Here is a 21928-nt window from a genome sequence, read left to right as displayed (position 1 = left end):
TACTATATTATTTCAGGTAGGATTCCTTCCATTTGTTTGTGGAAGTTGAGCAGTCAGTGTTTCCAACTCTCAAGTCCGCAATAAATTAAAGAAATGCATTAGAAACAATTAGTGGGGAAACGTTTACAAGAAATGTGCCTCTTAATGACAAAGGCACTTGACCAAAAGCAGACCTACTGCAGCACAAGCTCTGAAACAACGTGCAAGTGGACTGCATTTCCTGAACACTTCCATCTTTCTGCCAATTAAGCATTACCATTATTTCCAGGTTCTGACGTGCCAGTGATTAAGATTCTATTATTATTTTTTTCTACTTTAATCACTCTCCCTCCATTCTTTTCTGTCCTTTCCTGGTTATTTCTTTTAATTGTTGGAAAATCTGAGACTATTTTAAAACCAGCAGCACACAGAAGCTATCGTGTCACTGACACTGAACTCAAGTCCCATGTCTCATACATTCCAGGTATGCCTACATCTTTTATTCTAATACAATGTTTTATTCTAATACAATTATTTATTCCTGCAGCCCTGACTAATATTGCCTTTTTTTCCTACTAGAGTAATAAAAAATATTCAGGATTATTTATTTCCAGATGGCATTTCAGTAGTATATTCAAACTTAAATGTGTTAATTTTAGGTTTCGAAGTTTTGGATGATCAGCTATCTGATCTTACATCTTTGGCAATTCACATGTCACAGACATAATACAAGAGAATATGTTCACAAAAAGCCTGGTGGTCTCAGGATGCCAGCTTTCTTCCTGAATTCAGGATGACAACTGGTTGATGGATATGTAGTGTCAAGCCTACTTTTTCCATTCTGTCCACATGATGAATTCCTTTCTTGGGTCAGATATGCAGATGTTTCTTAGTTCTGGTTGTAAAAAAAAAAATCTCTGATTTTGCTGCATCTCTAATCTGTTTCTTGAAACTATTGACCCCCCCTGCCTACATATACCTACATATCACTTTATATAAAGAAAATGACCACTGAACTCCAACAGGAAAGAGAACTGTTGCAGCTCTTAACCCAAATAAAAACAGGAGAGAGGAAACTGGGGTCAGCGAAATTTAAGCCAAAACTTGAAGATAAATCGAAGGTAAATATAGTAAAGATTAAAGCATGCATATTTCACTTACTGGTCACCTATCACATACAACAGGAACCAAAATAACTACAATCAAATAGAAGATAAAGCAGGTACAAACAACTATAAAAGTACAAATCATTGTTGTCATGTTTAAATAAACTTTATTGCTTCTGAAGTTTTCCTTTGAAAATACACATCTGAATTATTTGTTCCCCTTTCCTTTTGTGTGTGTGTGTGTTCAGCTAACTATAAACAGCTTAAACTGTGCATATAAACATTAAAAATCAATTTACTATGTCATAAAACACAAACATCCAACAACAACAACAAAAAAATCAAGTCCATACCACACATTCATCTCTTCTGCATTACACAAATATGTTTAACAAATGTTTCAACAATTGATCACAATGAGCTAGAACTGATGACATACAAATCTATACTGGTTTAAATTTCACTGCATAATGCGACAATCTTGAATTTCTAAATCTTCGTTTTATGTTGCATACTGCTTTAATTATCACAATTATTTTCTGTGATATCAGAAGTGATATCCCTGAACTACGATATCAAAGTTCAACTTTTCCAAAACTGATGGTAGAAAATCTCAAAATGAAGAGAAAGAATTTTTTGAAAACAAAAGTAAGATTATGGGATGAAAATGAGTAATTTTCATGGTGCCTGATGCATTAACCGATCTCTTTTTAGGGGGGAAAAATGAAAAAAAAAAAAAACAAACAAAAAAAAATATTTCAACTTTAAATATGAATCAAATAATTCTTTTGAATTTTGAAAGAATGTTCTTTGCAGAATGCTGGATTACTTTCAAAGGCTAAAAGGCTAAAGTTACTATGATGCTTTATACACATTCAACTATTATGCTCAGTTACTTAAAGTTCAGGGATTTATCTACTGAAACTATCCAATGCACAGTGGGAGGAAAAAAAATTATCAGATCCCTGCAACATTACATATCTTATTACATTGTTTCTGTACAACTCATTGATGCATACATAAGAAAGCCTCATGTAAATTCAGAAGAAACGTAAAAAAATACCACTTTTAACATTTTTCCCCACCTCGCACTATTGACATAGTGACCAGAAGCAATACCTGTGCATTTATTTTTAAATACACCTAGCATTAATCTTTGCAAACATAACTGCATCAGAATAACTTAACCACTGTGAACAAAGCAGAAGTCAGCAATCATTCTATAAAATTTGGCCACCCTCAGCATATCAACTTTCTTTACATTTTCCCTCTAACTACTGCTCAGCATTTCTGTGTGATAGGAAAGCCAGGTGGCTAAAGAAGTTGTCCTGTCAGCTTTATCTTTAATCCATGAATTTAGATCTGTGAGTATAACAGCAAAGGATGGGTGGCAATGTTTGTCAACGCAGTGTAATAAATACCCTTAACTTTGCAGTATCTTCTTCTTCCTGTACTTCAAGGCTACAAAGGGATAATAAATAAATATAGTAAGTAATGACCTACGTGCCAGTAAAAAGAAACGGTTTGGCCTATATATTAATAATCATGTTTACTTTGTTCAGCTACTACTGTGTGAAAGAAGCCTGTAGTAGAAAGATATTGCCTCTCTCTACTGCTTTAATGGCACCATAGTTTAGGCTATAGCACTGAAGTCACACACCAGATGTGATAGAAAGAAATTATTCTGTGGCATATTATTATGTGGCAGAAATTATTTTGGCTGGTACTTAGTTCCTCTGAAGTTACAGGGGAACTACCCTGCATGTTTAATACATCAGGCCCTTGGTCTTACCTTACATGCAATGAGCCTGGAGTACAGACAGGCTGATGCAAGCCTCACTGAAATGACAGCTTGCTGAGCATTACTGCACCACTGAGAAAAGACATTTACATCCTCTTCCTCTCTCTTAGGACATACTTTTAATTTTATGATTGCATCTAAATGATGACTCTTCCAAATATTTAGACTAGTAAGATGTGGCTAACAATGGAGCAAGAAACCCACTCCAACAAAAACAGATGCGTCAGGGGACAAAGTTGCACATGCATCAGTTAGCTAGGGATTTAGGAAATAGAACTTAGATTTCAGTATGTGTATCTTTGCTATTACTAAGAAGACTGGAAAGACTATGTATGCACATATAAATTGTATTATTATTAACACGCATTTGGTTTATCCACTCATAAATCTCTGGTTCTTGTTCACAGAAAAAGTCATTCAGGTTTCACTAGCTTTTACTGAAAAAAACTTACAAAATACATTTTTGCCATTGTACATGTATGTTGTAGATCACACTACTACAGAAGCTGCCTTTTGCTGGCTTTTTAAAATCTACCTGTTAGCTTACATTTTAATTTTAAACTGGTTTTGAATATTCTGTATATATCTGTGGCAATGCCATTGATTCATAATAGCTTTTACTTCTTTTGAGAAAACCAGTAGGCCTTCAAAATATATATATATATATATAGTTTTATTTATTTATTTTTAAGTAGGCTAACAACTGACAGTTTCACGAATAAACTGCACCATGGGTAGTTCATTACATTCTCAGTCTTCAAGATCACCAAAAGTCATTCTGGTTCTTTGTTAGGCTTTCTCTTGTGTGATTGAGTGCAGATGCTGTCTGTAATGACCAGGTGAACAGAAATCAGTTGAATGCCTTTATCTCATTTTTCAAACCTAGAACATTATGTCCCATTTCATTTTTATGAGCCCTATTTCCAACATTTTCAACACAGGTCCTAGGTACAGAGAAGGTATTTCTCTTGGTGTTTTATCATAGCTCTCTCTAAGCCATCCACAGAACTCATCAGCTGAATTGTCATCAGAGCTGTTGAGCTCTATGATAGTCATATTGATTGGTATCTCCCAAAGGCATATTGTAATCGTTTTATCACTGATAGGGTTATAGGCAGACACACACTTTGACATTCCCCTTAGATATGATAAATGCAATCCTCATTTTCTCAGATCTTGTGCAATTCACCACATATCCATCTATCACCATAGAATGACCATTTCTATTCCTCTAAAGTTATAAAGCCCAGGTATTTATATCTTGCTAATTCATACACATGCCATACATTTCATAGTCCTATTTTTTTATTAGTTTGTGATGGTTCAGCTTATAATTTCCTCAAAAAGTTATCAGCTGATGTATTCCTTTTGAATGATTTTTTACAGCATCACTCTGAATAAAGCTCAATATTAAAAACAGGCTTCTTCCCCCAGTGTAATCTATCACATTCTTAAATAGCAGAGGGTATTTCTGACATGTGCCATATACGGATTATTTAGGTTGTAGCCTGCCACAATCATTACTATTAAAAAAAAAAAAAAAAAAAAAAAAACAAACCTTTGTGAAGTTTGTGCTTGCTCCTAGCTAAAGTTAGAATTCGATCAGTCTGCATCCACCACCAATGAAGCTTGTAACTGCTGTGACAGAGGAAGCTTGTTTCTACCCACTTAGGGATGTTTTAAGACGTGCACCATGTCTTACATCACTAAGGTACTACATTAACAGCAGCAATAGATAAGCATGTAATCAGCATAATCTTTAAATAGTGTTCATAAAACAATTCCAATAGTTCTTTCACTAAATACATGTTGTGCATCTGTAAATATTACATCCAGTAACAGCACTTCATATAGCTAGTTTTGTGAGACAACTAACTGACCCAAAGAAACTTAACTCTCTTTAAGAGGAAAAAAAAAAAAATCCATGTCAGTATAGAAAGATTACTTCTCTGTATTAAAATTGCAGTCAGCTTTGCAGTTAAACTAATATAAATTATTTTTAAATACCAGGCAAGTGCACATGCAATTAGATGCAAGTTTATATAAATTTGAATAGGTAATTCAGTGGTATTAAAAAAAGAAATGTAAAATAACCTAAGGACACATTTCTCTTTAAAAATTCACAATCTTGCAAGCCTACTGTCAAATGTGATCATTCCTATTGCAGTTACCAATATTAGCAGTACCGAGGAGCTACATATTTTTGTATGCATTAGCAGGAATGATGCCTTAATGCAGGAGAAAACTAGGCCAAACCAGAAAGTTTTATTATTAAAAAGAAAAAAAAAAAAAATGTGACTGTGAATCATCTCATTACTGAAAGACCTGTAATGATTTAAAAAAAAAAAAAAAGTTAAGTTTTACAGTATTTGTAAGTATTACAAGTCTATTACACCTTGGTTCAATGTATTTTAAAATTTGACCGAACATAATTATCCACAAAGACTTAACTTCATCAATTACCTTGATCTATTATTACTACTTTTTGTATATATTTGAGAGCTATAAAATAGTTCATAAAGATACAAATATTTATATATTTAAAGTAATTTATAGTTTACCCTCAGTGTTCTTAGAGGAAAAAGTACTATCAAAACAGAGACAGTACTTTAAATGTTTTTTAAAAAATTGTGAAGTCAGGACCAAAAAACATGTCTAGATAAATATTAAGTGGTCACTGCAGATAAAATCAAGGATGAATGAAACACTCACTTTTCAAATTTTACTCAGATAAGAGTTAAATGGTGTGCTATTGTAAAAAGAAATATTTGGGTAAATGGAATTCCCACCAAAGCTTAATTACCAGATTCAAGTGCACATAAATTGAAGTGTTCTGTACTTTCTGTGGTCCCTATAATGTTTAATTCAATTACCCAACATGGAGCGTTACTGCTGATTACTGTCTCTCAAGCTGGATAAGACAATTTGACAGTTTACTTTGAAATTTTACTCTACTAAAAGCATTTAAAAAACTAGATGTATCATAACTTGAAGGGCTACAAAAACTTTTTCCTTTGTTTGATGTGGGGAAAAACTCTCATCAACATTTACTAAGCATCATGCTTAGTGCTTCTTTTGGTAATAATACCCTTAAAATGAGGAAATACTAATCAGTCGCTACAAGAGTACAGCAGTCAGACTGTAAAAAGCCTCAGCATATAAACTTCAAAGAGCAGCCTGCACAAAATCAGTGCCATAACATTGCTCTCAAATGAGAACTTCAAAGAGGTTTGTGTTGAGATTATGGCAAGATTTTTTGGCCTACAGTGTACAAAATTCCCAGCTGCGCTATTTTGGAAAAATATAATAAAATCACCACAGAAGTTCACGCATTTCAAACGCTAAGAAAGTGCTCAGCATGAAGATTTTAAAGATACAACTCAAAGCATTTCGGTTTTGTTTTCAGATAAGGTAACCACAAGCCTCCTTTGGAAATTAACTTTCCATGTAATCCAAGCTGTTCTATCTAGTACAGGAGTTTATTTCAGTTTTTTTGTTTTGTTTTGATTTGTTTTGTTTTAATAACAAGCCTTTTAATTATTAAATGTGGCTTACATTTGCATCTCTGGAAATATTTGAACCCCTATTCCTCCAGCATTTCACTTTGCTCTGTTAGTGGGGTGTGAGTGGCTGCCCAGGATGCGGATAAGCGGGGAGCGGGGAGAGAACTCTCTCCACATTTCATTCAGATAATAGAAATCTGCGAGCTGCTCAGTGTGACAGATGAGCTGGATGAGCTAAAGCAACTTGTTCCGCTTGTCAGCCTCCAAGAGCCTACAGCAGCGAGATACGATTGTGATGACACCACGATTGCAGAACTGGGTCAAACATACGGTCACTTTAAAACAGAATGTCAAATGTTCTTTCTACTTGAGAAATTTGATTCAGTGACACTAAAAGCTGTTAGAAACCATTAGCTTTATATCTAGGTCCAAAATGAAACTGTTACTTTGACAGTATTTGAAGAAGCCTCTTGTGAGCCCTATGTTGCCATTAAAGTTTGTAGGAATCACAAACTGTCAAATAACATCACTATTGCCCATAGGGACTGAGTACTTTATGGCCAGAACACTCCCCTGTGTTGCACTAGGAGCTTTGTGCCTTTGGAGTAATATTTTCATTATGACTTAGTGGATTAAACAGATTAAAATCCTCACTGAATTTTAAAGAAGATCATGCAGAGATATTAATAAATAAATAAATCCAGAAGTAAAATATAAAAAGTATCTTAACCCATACCTAGACCTATTATTTTGTTCAAGTCATCTCACACAGAACAGATTTTTATTTAGTTCAGTGGAATAGAAGATTTACTAATTAAACAATAGTAGACATTTAAAGAGAACTGGCAAGTAGTACTTAATCTATTAAAATTGCTTCCATAAATATTTTAACTTAAATTTGCATTATGTTGTGATGATGAAATATTTACTCCCTGCAATACTACTAGCATGCACAGTTCAAAGTATGGAGATCATGCCACATGGTACACACTTGGAAAAGTAAATGTTAAGATGAAGATAGTTCTGGATATTATCTTCCATGTGATCATGAGAATCTTTAAGAATTCGCATATAAGCTGTTTTTTTGTGTTTTTTTGTTTTTTTTTTTAACTGGAACACCTACATACTGTGACCTTTGTCCAAAACCACTAAACTGTAGAAGGGAACAGCAGGAGTCTGAGACAACAGAAGTAATTTCCTTCTTGATATTTCACAAATTTGTGCTGGCAGCCTAAGTCAAGCTCAAGATGGGTTCTGTTCAAGATCAAATTCCCAGCCTAATAAGTCTGCAGCTGAATTCATAGTTGTTTAAATATACTATATTCAAAACATATTTATGTATATTTTGGATTACGATGTATATTCTTTTGGTTTGTTTACATTACATAATTGCCCTTCAGCATAAAAAATTTTCAGGAAAAATATTTTCAAGAAAAACTTCTCATAAAGCTATTCAGTTAAGAAGATGCATATTTCTGTGTAGTTAAAAACTTACATAATTCTTAAAAATAATTGTTGTTTACTTGCTTTGATTTTTAAATATGTCTTTGATCTCGTTCATTAATATTCATTAGTCTTCTGATGTTGGACTAATGAGAATCTTACGCATTTATGAGAAGCTATTTAAACAAAGCTATCAGATAGATTTTCTTCTGATTTACATTTTTCATCAATGCTGACAATACTTAATTCTTTGTATTCTCCAGCCTTTTCTTCAAGCTTCCTGAAATCATGGTCTGCATGCTTCAAAACAAAGTGGAGCTCAAGAAATGTGTATCTGTTTCAGTCAATTATAAGCATGGAATCCTAAATGGATAACAGCATAAACACTTAATACATATGGACAGAATGAATAATGCTCATACTCAGCATCTAATTTACTTCCATGTTTTACATGTATTATTTATGTTTATGATAGAACATCTCTGAAGGAAAAAAAAACAAAAAACAACAACAACAACAACAACAAAACATTGCCATGACTTTTCAGTTTAAAGAATTTGCATGAAAGTGGGCACAAAACCAGCAGAAAAGTACTGTTGCCAGAACACAATGCCAGCCACTGATATTCAGCATCATGGGTGCACACACAATAACATGCACATAAAGTAATTTGTATTCTTTGCAGTTACAAAAGAAAAAGAAAAAAGAAAAAAAAAAAAAAAGTTGTTTTCCTGTTGAGTTGTTTAGTTTCCCTTGTTAGTACTGCATATCCACCCAAAGTTGCAAGCAGTTTCCTAGCGTATGCTGCACAACCACAACGTAGTAGATACACTGCTTGTTAGAAGCACCCAGGGAAAATAATGCAAGTTTACAGGTTGAGGCAAATCAGTCACAACACAACAACAAATAGTCCAGGTTAAACATCCACTGCTCATTAAACGTACTTCTACACTGTTACAGTTTTGCCAATTATTTCCCAATCAAATGCAGATTTACAGAAGTAACTTCAGCAAAGCAGTCCTGTCCTACTACATCTAATATGTATGCAAGGATAATTAACATATGCAATAACTTCCAAAGAAATATTACTACTCCAGAAGTAAGCAACTATGAAGTCAGCTCCACTGACTCTTATTTCTCTGAGGAACTGAAAAGCTCTTTTGCTGAAACATCATTGTGGTTGAAGAAGCATAGAAATGACCTGGCATAAACCTCAGTGCTAATCAAGCAATGCTACACATTCATATTTGCTTCACTCGCATGTGGATTTATTTTCTAGTAAAACCAGTTGATTACTCTGTCTGTCACTATTCTTACATGCTGGGTTCACTGTTATTTCCAACTTAAATCTTAAAGATCAATTACAACGTAATATTTTTTTTTTAATTTTTAGATAAAGCAACACCAATTTGAAACCATATACTAGAAATTTTCATATGCAGAGAAAGCAGTTGCTCTAGTGTCGGTACCAAATATCAAAAAAAAAATTTCAAAGGACTAAGTATCCATAATTACAGGACTTCTAGTATGTCTCACAGGATGTTCAGAGCCTGATAGTATTGGAATCCACCACCAAGCCCAAGTATTTCAATAGAGTTGTTTTATGTATATCAAAGTTTGAAAAATTTTCACTAATAATGTTTGATTTTCTATAAAGCTATAGATGTTCATGTTCTACAGTACAGTAGAACTCTAAAAAAGATAAGGAAGTAAGTATTCAATTTTATAGGCTCTGAAAGTTATTCACGGTATTTCTATAAACAAGGTGCTGTGGATTAGCATCCATTTCTAATTCTATATACAACATCAGGCCTTATATATAATCCTCATCAAAGGTATTATTAAATCTCCTTCCAAATAAAAATATTTTCTCACTCTACCTTTTCTCAATTTCTATTCCTCTTCTTCCACGTGAATTAGTACAAGACTCAGTTGAGACTAATACTCACTCAGTCCTTAATTCTGATACTTAAACTTACTGCTCAGAGATGCACCATTACAGCATGCATCATATGGAGATTTTATCCTAGCTAATCAAGCCTTTAAAAATAAGTCACTCATCAGAATTAATGCAACATAAAAAGCACTAATGTCACAATATGAGAACAGAAGTGGTTTTCTGATCCCTAGGAGAATGAGTAACAGGATAGAACATCATTCAAATAGTTGTCCTCAGTAGTCAAATATATAAAATAGCTTTTTGTGGTTTATGTGTAAACTTGTATTCTAAGTTGTACTTCAAATATCTGAGAAGTTTCCAGGTTGTTTTTGTTTTTTTGATTTATAAGTTTTCTTAAATCACACTGTCAGTTACAGCTTCAGCTGCAGCACTGGGAAGGTATAAACATTAGAGCTCTTTAACGGACTAGGATTCAAACAACAAAATCACGGAAAAGCTGACACAGAAATCTCTCTCATTGAAGACACTTAGGTTAAAAAAAAAAAAAAAAGACAGTGAGACAGTGCCTGCTACTAGCAGTAACGAATCAATGATGGAAAGCTTACAAATTAGACTAGTAAAAAGCAGGCAAGAAATTTGAGAACCTCCAAACAGGAGCAACATCTTGGCAAAGCTCCCACAAGCAAAAGCACTGCCAGGCTAGGCCTCCCCTTCTGTGTCTTTAAAAGCACATGTACGTAGCAGTCTGCCATCTGAAATTAGTCAGCCCAGTACAGAAGCCAAAGCAGCACCTGGCCAATTACCCAAACGACCAAAGCATCTTTATTTATTCATAACTTAAATATATCTATATCTATATATCTGTGCAACAATCAATCTGTTGCTACTAATACCCAAGCTTGGTTACATCCACGAGCTGTAAACTGAGCAACTGCAGATTAAACACATGCTAAACTGATCTTTGGGAAGGTAAATTAGCCCTCTACTGTTTACTACTTGATGACATGTCTGTTTTACCCATAAAAAAAGAGACTCAGAACAGTTTTCTAAACATTCATATAATTGGAAAACATGTCCATCCTTTCCATGGAATGTGCACTAGAACACAGCATTCGCTTAAGTTTTGCTATTATGTTCTTTCTATAAGCAAGTTCTGCCCTCTTTTATCTCCCAAGGTCAGAAAAGAAAATGTCAGAATAATTTTCACAAAGAAAAGTTGGATTTGGTTAAACAGCTCCGGACTTTCAAAGTGAACGTAAACTTCGACAAAGGTACTCATGTTTGGGTGCAAAATCATTATTACCATTTCATAAAACTTGGTCTTCCTGTGAGTTATTGTTAAGGAAGTCACCAAAAATATTTCTACATTCTACATTTTTACCATTCTACAGTCAAAAAAACATCATAGGAGAATTTACATTAGAGGACAAAATTTAGGCACGTTACAAATACATTTTCTTTGTCCTCTAAATATCTAGAAATACATATTTAATAGAGGCCCACTTCCTTACTGATTTTTTTTAGTCCTTTGACTGAAAACTGCAATTAGTTACGCATTGCTGACTCATATATGAATCCTTCTGTCATTATATTATTCAACATGACCGTTAATAAGCAGGACATGCAAAGTCTAAGGAACTGCACAATCACCCTGTTTTATTAAACCATTTGTAGCAAGAGACAGTTAAATATTATATATCCTATAAATATGTTACTCCAGCAATGAAAATGCTAGTCTGTCACATGAAATAAGCCAAGAAACCAAAACCAAACAGAAATACAGTTTAATTCATGCAAACAGTATTTATTTTTTAAGTTTGAATATGATAAATGCACTACTAATAGTTTTATTTTTAAATGGACCTCACAAATGAGCTTTGCTGTAGATATATATATATATATAAAATTAAAAAAAAAAAAAAAAAAAAGGAAACAAAGGAAAACAATTTTCAAATGAAACTAAAAAGGGTGACCAGCATTAAAAAACTTCTTTAAATTCCAAAATGAATCTCTTCTCCTGACCTTTATAGAGCTCAGGATGCATACGTACACAGAATAAACAAAATAATTTGAAAGCAAATTCACTGAATGCACCTGACCTTTGAAACAGCACAGATAATTTTAGTCAGATTAGCACAACGGTAGTCTCAGTTTTTATGTAGCAACACAGATATGACAAAACTACATAAGGAACAAAGATAACATTTTACCAAAACAAAAATATCTTTAAATATTTTTGGACATTTTTAGGAATCTCAGGTTCAGGAAAGGTTCCTCTGCACTTCCATTAGCTAAAGACAATTCAGCTCTAGAGAGAAAAGCCCATTCTCTCGGTTATGCTGATGAACTGACAAATAATTCATATGTGAAAGAAGAAATTTAAGTTATACAATCACATAAAAAATTGTTTTGAAAGGAGTGACCATTAGTTTTCTCCTTGCTCACCTAGTATACAGTAGGCTATTTAAAGCATCTCTGGCTGATTAGCTTCGATTTTCAGAGCTGAGGAGCAAAATCAAGACCCACAGTATAAATAATTGTGCTGACATGTAAAAAAAAAAAAAAAAAAAAAAAAAAAAAACCCTCTGGTTACAAAGACCAGATGTTCTCAAATCTAAGCACAAGTTAGCCTTAGCTAGAGCTAGTTGACAATACCTTCCTTTTGTGAAGGACAGATGTCACAAGAGTTAAAACGACTAACTTAGCATCATTTGGAACAAAAACAAAGAACCACAATACTTTATTTAAACCCCAAACCAGTTTACTGCAAATTAGTTGTATTCTGCCCAATGAAATGAAAATTAATGTGAAGGGCTAAGAAGTTCTGCTTAGATTCAGAATGTTGCTAGCTCCATCAGCTTCATCGTTCCACATTGATGGTGACAACAGGAATCTGCCTCCACCAGAAAAATTTTTTTGTTGTGTTTGTTTGTTTTTCCAATATCTATGGGAAAACCGACTGAAGAAATCCCAGCCTTGATCTGATTAGTATTTTAGTAGCTAAAATTCTTCCCTCCAACCTCCAATTACAGCTTTCAAGATTTTTCCTAACATACTTAAAAATCAATATGGACAATCACATATATGTCGTTGTTTTCAATAGGAAACAACATTGACAGTAATATCTGTAAAGCTATAATGCCTATTTTAAGGAAAAAAAAAAAAAAAGATAGGCATACAGGGAAAAATAATTCAGAAAGTACATCCAAGAAAAACTGCTCATTCTTACGGGCCCTGGATCTCTCCATGTTCTATTTAACTAGTTAAGTTCACAATGCAGAAATTGTATGGCATATTGGTAATAAACATTAATAAAATATTTTTATTCTGAACTTCAGTATTTGCAAATATCAGTGCTTAGTCATTCTTATAGCAAGCATCAAGCAGTAACAACCTCAGTTGTTGGCCAGCGCATAACCACTGAGTAGATTGCTTTTTCAGGTCAATATGCACACTTCTAGTATATGGACAAACAACTGAAGGCTGAGATCTTACCAGACCAAAAATTTTCTGTTAAACACTTTTACAAAACAAATAGGAATGTTGATTGTGCCTCTTCTCCTCCATTTTGAAGATGCATTATTCTGAACCTTTCTGGATTGAAAGCATTGATGGGATCAGAACTGCAAAGGGCAGGGAAATGTTACACTGACCTGTACCAGTGGGAATTGTAAACCAATGCATAGTAAAGCAAGACATCTGTTGATCCTTTACAACCTGACCAGATCCTAGTTTGATGCTAGTATTGAATAAATCTGGTTCTGATGCAGTTCCCATATGGTGGTAAGTCTCTACGAGTATCTACAAAGAAATTACAGCATTTCAGCTCATCTCCAAAATGGACTGTGAGCACTGTATCTGTCATTAAGAGCTAAGAAGCTGCCACCTCTCAACAAAGCAGACCAGTATTAGATTGAATTAGTATCTAGTCCACTTTGGATCACAGTCATATAAATGAACCTGCTTTAACTTACGGAAGCATTTCTACAGATATGGTTAGAGCTGAAAGGCTGTTTAGAAGTTGTTCCTTACCACCTCAGCTGGAACAATGCCTGAGCAAAGCAGAACTTTGTACTACTGCAGTGGAAATCTGATTCAGAGGTTAAGAGACACTCATGGTTTTCTCATGTTTCCAAGAACAATTTTCTGAGTTGTAAGGCTATCAATTCTTCCACCTAAAGCAAATCCCACTTCTCTCTCCAGTTCTTGTAAAAGCTCATGCGAGCAACCGTACTGTCTGTACAGTAAATTCAAACAATGAACTTTTCAGGATTATCAAGGCTGAAAACAACCCTTTTCTGTATAGTCAGCTCACTCAAATGTCTTTACTGCTGTGATTCACATGATCCCAGAAAAAGCTTTAACAGGTAACAGGTTAACACACGGGAAAGGGAACCAGCAGCTGAAATGGAGTTACTTGATCTGGAATTCCCTGAGGTGGTTATGCTATTAAAAAAAAAAAAGAGAGAGAGAGAGAGAGAGAGAGAGAGAGAGAGAGAGAGAGAAATGAAAGCTTATATTACTAAGTCCTAATATTTGTAGTGGCTGAATCTTATCAGATGGACAATGTCCTAAAAAAAAAAAAAAAAAAAAAAAGCCTAAAGTGTCAAGTAGTAGGCAGTTCAGACACTGGCTTTTTATTCACTTCTCAATTAAATGATTACAAGTATCTCTAGATCCTTGTATCCAGATCCAAACACTAGCTCAGTATTTCTGTGACTACATAGTAAGAAATTAATCTTACAAATACAGACGTAGTTCACTTCCACTATCAAGCTGATTTTCTCATCCTTGACTTCAAACATTTCCAGTGGTTTCTGCATGGACTCAACCCATGCTAGCACAGCTTTGAAACCACCAGTCACTTCAGTTGCCTGCATGACTATTCCTTCTAGATGTTATTAAGATAACTGCAATGCATTTGGTCTGGCAATTGTTAAGCATGCGTGTGTTTTTGACCTCTGCTGTTTACAGGAAAAGAAGACTGGTCATCTGGTCATCATTAGAACCAAAGTACCCAAGTTTCCATCATATGCTTTAAAACATAGTATAGTACAAAAATATTTCTGAATTAGAAGCTCTCCAATACATGTTCTCTTACAACATTGTAAAATTATTGGCAGTTGCATCATACATTCTCAATATACACAACTGAAAACTAGTTAAAATATGGGTCTCATAATAAACAGAAAACACTGAAGGATTAATACAGGGTACATTTATCTTTTCTAATGCTGTCTTCACATTCATATTTTCAATGTACCGACAAAGAATGCTTACATACATGCTAAGTACATCTCAAAAACAAACATCACACTAGAAAAAAATACAGGAAAAAACAGCTGCCAAATTCACAGAATAAAACCTCTTTCTACTTTAATATTTTATTTTCCAATTTTAAAACACCTGTCTACATCTTTTGGCATACAAGTACTTTAAAAATATTTGTTTTACTAAGAAAGCTCTTTCGCTTTATTTGACTACTCACATAAAAATATCTATACTAAAACACACTACTTAGTCTAATGTTAGAGTACAGTGACTTGTATCTTGACTTCAGAAAAGAAAACACAGGAAGATTATTTGCACTGTGCTGCATGAACATTCAACCACAGTTAAATGTTTCCTGTTTTAAATCCAGCATCTGGTATCCTCTTATACAACAACTGAAAAGACTAATCTTGACTTTTGGTACATAGGTACAAACCAGTAACTACTTCCCATCACACAACTAACAGTTTAATTGCAACAATCCAATTGCTGAAAAAACTCCTTTCCAAATTCAGTACTTAGCAAGACAATTTATAACACATTTATATTTGTTATATAAATACTAGTTAATATTTAATATATAATACAGTTAATATTTATTATAATACTTGATAGGCTTCTTATATTTATTAGTGGTATTATAAATACAAAGTTTTTAATAACCAAATGGATACTCTTACACAAATTTTTAAGGATAACTGAACCAAAAATATTAGTCAATGATCAGCATACAACAACACTCAAAAAAAAGCAATTAGTTCACAAAATAACATCACTGTAGTTTCAGGATAAATTAAGTAGCTCTTCTATGAAAGCTCGCATAGCAACAGAGGCTGAAGTCCAGGGTCATAACATTTTCTAGTGAAATAATGTGTAGGCTATTAGCTCTTCATCGATTTGAGATGTGCTCATCTGTATTTTGATTTCTCCATAAACACATGCACCTAATCACGTTTCAAACACGCGTACACATTTTCCTCAGCAAAGCACCTGCCTAAACAAAAATGATGGAAGAGATTTATAAACCTTACATATAGGCAAGCTCCCTTCTATCCTCTCCCCCTCCCCTCATTTCCTTCCAAAATCGAATGTTTTGAAGTCAAACTTGACCTGAAAACTTCTGTAATGAATAAAATTCTGCTATTCTGAAACAGTACTCATCAGAACCCTATCATTCTTAAATATTTAATAACAAAACATACACTAAAAAGAGACTGAAAGCCTGAAATCATTAGGAGATGTCCTAGTACAAGAAATAAAAAGGAGACATACATTTCTCTGCAAGTGTAATTTCAAAGTCCTTTCACATCGGGATCTAAAGACTGTCAGCTTGGTTGCTCTGCTACTGTATATTAAATAAGCATGTAATGAAGCTACTGGTTTTGATTCATTGAGATGCCAAAGATCATGGGTAAAGTATATAAAATTAATGAATGTTTTTGAAGTGGAAGGTGGTAAGAATCAGGTACAGCATCAAAAAGAACAAAATACTGACAAAAAGAAACCACGGAAAATCCAGCACCACTTCATTTTAGTGACCATTCAGAACAATAATAAAGCATGAATGCCATTTCAAACTCATTTGCACATCCAAACAGATTATGAAATACTTTACATACCATCAGTTCAGGGAATCACTATACTGTTATTAACAGAACACTGATTTCCAGTCTTAATACAACCTGAATGCAAATTTGAGCCTTGTATATTACCTACTGCTTTCTAACATGCCTTCATTATCTCTTAGTTTTCAGCTAAGGCTTGCACACAAATCCACCAGAACAGTTTAGAAGGTGCTTAATTTTCAGTATTTGCATAATTCCACTGAAGTGAACAGGACAAATAATATGCATACTTAGTGGCAAATGTCAGCACTATGCCAACTTTAAGCCTTACTTTTCAACATTTCAGAAACAATTTTGAAAACTAATTAAATGACATATGTAAACTATTCTAACAAGTCAGTGTGCAATGACTTCCTAACAACAGGATACATTCCGAGGCTAATATCTATCAGATTTTTAGAAACTTAAAGCCTTGCCAAATTTGAGCAAATGCTAATGCTAAAAAAAATATTTATCTTCAAAAGAATTCATTTAAATGCTTTTGACTATTGATGCACTAAGCCACAGTATTATTTTGATGAAGTAACAGCATTACAGTGCCAATACAGAAAATCTGTACTTTGGTGCATCTATAAACATGAAGCTCATAAATATAGTTCCTGAGTTAGCTGCATTAAACTGCAAGTCTGATGAGCTATACTGGGAATATTAGGTAGTGCTCTGAAAACTGATGGGAGAAAAATGCATGTTCTGATTAAAATCAAAAGGTTTATTTATACCTTGCAATTAGAACATTTTCTTTAATTTTGCCCACAAGATTATAAACAGCTCTTTCCCCTAGTTGTTGGTGTGTTTTTTTAATAACTTTTCAAGCTTACTACTTGAATAACCATACCACTTCTAAAAAACAGAACACCTTTAGAAGCATTATATCATTTTGAATTTTCAATGATGCTTTTGCAAGTTTGAAAATGAAGGTTCATTTTTGAAGGTTTTGGAATAAAACGTGGAATCACCCAAACCTCTCTACCATCCAAGGATACTCTTGTTTCTCACAGCATAAAGGAATAACACTGCTCATCCAATAAGAAATACAGTGTACAGCATACCTGTTTTTTAACATAGGAAAAACAGATAGTAGTTGTATGATCTGGGAAGAAGTAGGATAGGAAAGTTCCAGTATCAGCAGCTGGCTTTATGAAGGTGTTAACTGTTTTGTCTGTTCATCATGAAAGCTTGCTTTTTTGAACTCTATTTGGTCATGACACCATCTATATGTAAGAAAGAAGATAGGAAGGAAAACAATTTACTGCAGTAAATAAGAGTCTGGTTAACAAAGAATTTCTCTAGAAATGTCAGTAGCATCCTGCCCATAATTATAAAAATGTGATTATCACAAGATGAGAACGGCAGTTTTCCTGTATTTGAATAATTCCTATGCTGATCAAGCACCTCTTCAGCACCCCCTCAAGTTCACCTTTATCTACACTAAGAATCAAGGATTACTCCTTAACATTTCATTTGCCGATCAAAGCAAATTCTCTGAGTATAGATAAAGTGTGTTAAAAAGTAGCTAACAATCTAATTAGTGTCCCATTCCTCGAAATGCAGCACTCAACTCCACTTCTGGTGGAGTAGCTTAATAGTAATAAAAAACCAATGTAGGTAAAATTGAATGTCTGTTTTACCAGAACATCTGCAGGAACCACCACGTTCTTTCTGAAGGTAACCTCAGCCCTCCTGGTGTGATACATCTCCCTGAAGGTTTACATTTTATTGAGCATGGATTTGGGGTCCTTTTATAACACTGGATTAATCTTAATAATTCAAGCACTTGTAGAAGAGCCCTCTTTTTAGCAGAAACTCTCCAAACTGTTCTTTGTAGGCATGTAGTCAATATCATCTGTTGTCAAGAAATTTAAATGCATGCACCCCATCCCATCCCCCCTCAATTAATGACTTCTGCAAAAACTCTTTCAGCAGCTGAGTCATTAATTTATTGGCTTCTGAGACAGCAAGCAAACTGCTATTACTCACCAGTAGGACCACACCTGGGAAGTCATAAACAGGACTAGATCCAACTTACAGAGACAACCAGTAAAAAGCATGGGAATCAAGTTCAACTAATGCAACTTTCATTTTTACTAGTAAAACTTCTAAACATTGAATGTTATGAAGCTGCTTCTTAAATATCCCAATTTTATCTTTGTGTGTTCTACTCCGTAAAGAGGTAACTGCCACACTATCATTCAGAATTGAAAGGCACTAAATTCTGATAGTAAGTATTTATGAAGGATGTTCAGAATTACACTGGAGTTTTAGAGACAAGCATATTTCCTTCATGTAACCTGTACCACTCAAAGAAACTCAATAAGCTTTTTAATAACAAATAAATCAAACCCAGATTTGGTCTGGCCCTTTGGTGGGTTGTGATTTTGTTGTGCTTTTTTTAAAGAAATCTCATTAAATTTTAAGTTTAATGTTGCACACAGAAAAAAACAGGCGTTATAAAATACAATGATGCACAAAGAACACATTGCACCAAACAAATTCAACACTTATTTGATAAATTACTGATGTAATGGAAAAAGACAAGAATTAACATAATTTGTTAAGACCTTCTTTAAAGCATCCATCTTCTCCTAAAGCTTATGGAAATAACAAAGCAACAAAAATATTCAGCCCTGTATGAATAAATGAAACGTAAGTGCAGAGAATCCATAGTAAGGCAAACAAGACATTTAAGCTACTATTGAAAAAAAAGAGAGACAATATGGATAATACAGGGCAATGCAAGTTCCACACAAAAGTAATTAATCATAATGCACAAAATAAAAACACTGCTCGCATAGCACTAAATTCTTTGTGAATAATAAGCTTGCATTTCAGAATAACCGTAATACTAGAGTTTGAGCAGTAGAAGTCAACAACAGTTTTGTTTCAGACTTAAGAGATCAATATTTGGGCCAGTGAATAGTAAACATTACTGATTTGTTTAAAGCTGTTTATATACACACATTCTGTACACAAATCAGATGACAAAGTTGAAAAGTGGCATTATTTTTTACTTTATAAGAAAGTCAAAATTACCAACATATAGAATTATATGAATAAATGTAATTAACATAAATGAAGCTGCAGTCACACCAAAGAATGACATTTGTAAAACTAAGTAATTCTATTTACTGCACATTCACAAAAGGATTCGCGTGACAGATGACAAAATGAATATGAGAGGATTATACATTGTAACTATGAAATTGCAAATCCTATAAAGTACGTACACAGTTGTAATATGCAAGACAAGAGGATAATCCTAGTCTCACCCTGAAGTTATAAGAGTTGACCCAAACCATTGTTTCCTCTATCACTCCTACATCCTCCAGTTTTCCCCAAACATAAAAATATTAACTTGGTCACTAATAAAGTCATGTGAAACTGCAAGCATACAACTCAAAGGCTATGAAACTAAAAATATTTGATTATCATTACAGCCTTAGTTTCACACACTCTTCTCACATATTAGTCAAGACTATAATACCAGCTAAAATAGCTAGTTACAAACAGCATGTTTTGAAGAGATTTAATTAGAACTTGCATCAGAAGTGCTATACTTGGAAACATAACAGCTCACGTTAAATGAAACTAAAAACATTTTTGCCCAAATGGTACTAAGTGATCGTACAATGCTTGGGGGGAAATACACAAGCTGAAAAAAATGCAACTGAAGGTTTCATAGTAAGTAGCAGAATTGACAAGTGAACGAAATTCAGCTTTTAGGAGTACTCCACACCTAGCACTCAAAGGGAAAAAGCAATGCGTGTGCAGAATTTCTTTTCAGCACATAGAATGTAACTTTTAAAGACAGGAACGGTTCTCTGCTGTCATTCAAAGATTTAAGACTACTCAGAATATCTAAAAATGCATTTGAGGGGAAATATGAAAGCAGGTTATGAAATCAAGGCACCTACTATTTTTTGGAGATAACAGACATCCTGCCCTGAGGAAAAAGGTTAAGTATTTCATGCACTTTTTCCATTAGACATTTCTATGACTCAATTTAAAATTAAGTAGCCAAGATCTTAGCACATGTTCTGGAATGTCTTATTTGAATCACCAACATCCAGTATTTGAAAATAAATTACTCTGAAACCTGCCTACAGATGACATATTGTGTGCAATTATTCTTTGAATTCAATTTTGTATTCTCCTCTTGTTAAGAACGTTATCATTTAAGATTTTTAATACATTAAACCCCAGAAAAATAATTTAAGCCGTTTTTTTAAAGCAACTGCAAGTTTCGCCCGAATGTCTCAGAGCTCACACAACAGTGCTTTTTCCTTCCTTTCTCCACCTTGATTTTACTCATTTCTTAAGTGATTTATTAAGAACTTGCAGAATGAATCTGCACCTCAGACACGTGTCTTCCTTACCAGCACCCCATTGCCTTTGCTTTAGCCACTTTATTGTCATTTAGGCTACCTGGGTTTGGCTACAGTTCTTTATTAACTGCTGTAAAAGGAGCAGATTGATCCCTTGGACAAAGTGTAGGAAGCACCTAAAATTATTTGAAGCATTGTCACCCCAAACACCAAGTTGAATTCAAGGGGCTGGCCAGACTCCGTGATTCTAACATCACCAAGCTGCTGCAATGACGGGGTGTGCTTTGCTGGGGAGCGAGGATGCATTAAATCTGCCTCAGCCCACTGCATTTGTCAGAAAGCGAGCTTCCTCTCCCGGCGGTCAAAAGCAAGCAGGGGAAGAGAGGAGAGGCTGCGGGCTGCCACCGCCGGCACCCAGCGCACGGCTGTCTCCACAGACAGTGAAGGGAGATGCCCAGCACATAAAAGCCGTGCCAAGGGCTTCCCAAGGGGCTCCCTGAGCATCCCGCCTGAGGGAAGAGGGAGGAGGGCGGGCAGCCGAGCGCTGAGGGGACGGGGACAGGGAGAGGAGAGGGCGGCGGCGGCAGCCACCTCAGGGAGCCCGGGGCTGAAAGGGAAGGCTCTGCCCGCTCCACCAGCAGCAGCAGCCGCCGCCTCCTCCCCGCTGGAAGCAGCGCAAGGAAGGTGAAGGAAGGAAATTGACACAAAATGGAGACTTACGCTCCCCCTCCTACAACACATGCGCAGGGCCGGCAGTGAGAGGCCGGGGAGGCGGGCTGGGCGCTCAGCGAATGGCGGCCCGCGGGGGTAAAGCAGGAGGGGGGGGGAGCAGTGTGCATGCGTGCTCGGGGCGCGCCGCGCTGTAACGGCCGCTGCCTCAGGAGCCCGCGGGCGGTGCTGCCTTAGAATCACAGAATCACAGAATTTCTAGGTTGGAAGAGACCTCAAGATCATCGAGTCCAACGGTGGCCGCCGCCC

General features: G+C 35.0%; 1 protein-coding gene across 1 annotated transcript in view; it reads right to left on the bottom strand.

Moving 5' to 3' along the window:
- Positions 1–21722, bottom strand: part of FHIT (fragile histidine triad diadenosine triphosphatase) — a 561360-nt gene extending 539638 nt beyond the window's left edge. Inside the window, exon 1 of the mRNA XM_082768094.1 lies at positions 21671–21722. The gene's annotated coding sequence lies outside the window, so the exon portion shown is untranslated. The remainder of the gene's footprint in view (positions 1–21670) is intronic.
- Positions 21723–21928: the final 206 nt, after the last annotated feature.

Source organism: Aythya marila, assembly GCF_965140915.1.
Source record: "Aythya marila genome assembly, chromosome: 10".
Lineage (NCBI taxonomy): Eukaryota > Metazoa > Chordata > Aves > Anseriformes > Anatidae > Aythya > Aythya marila.
This window is presented reverse-complemented; position numbering and strand designations above follow the sequence as displayed.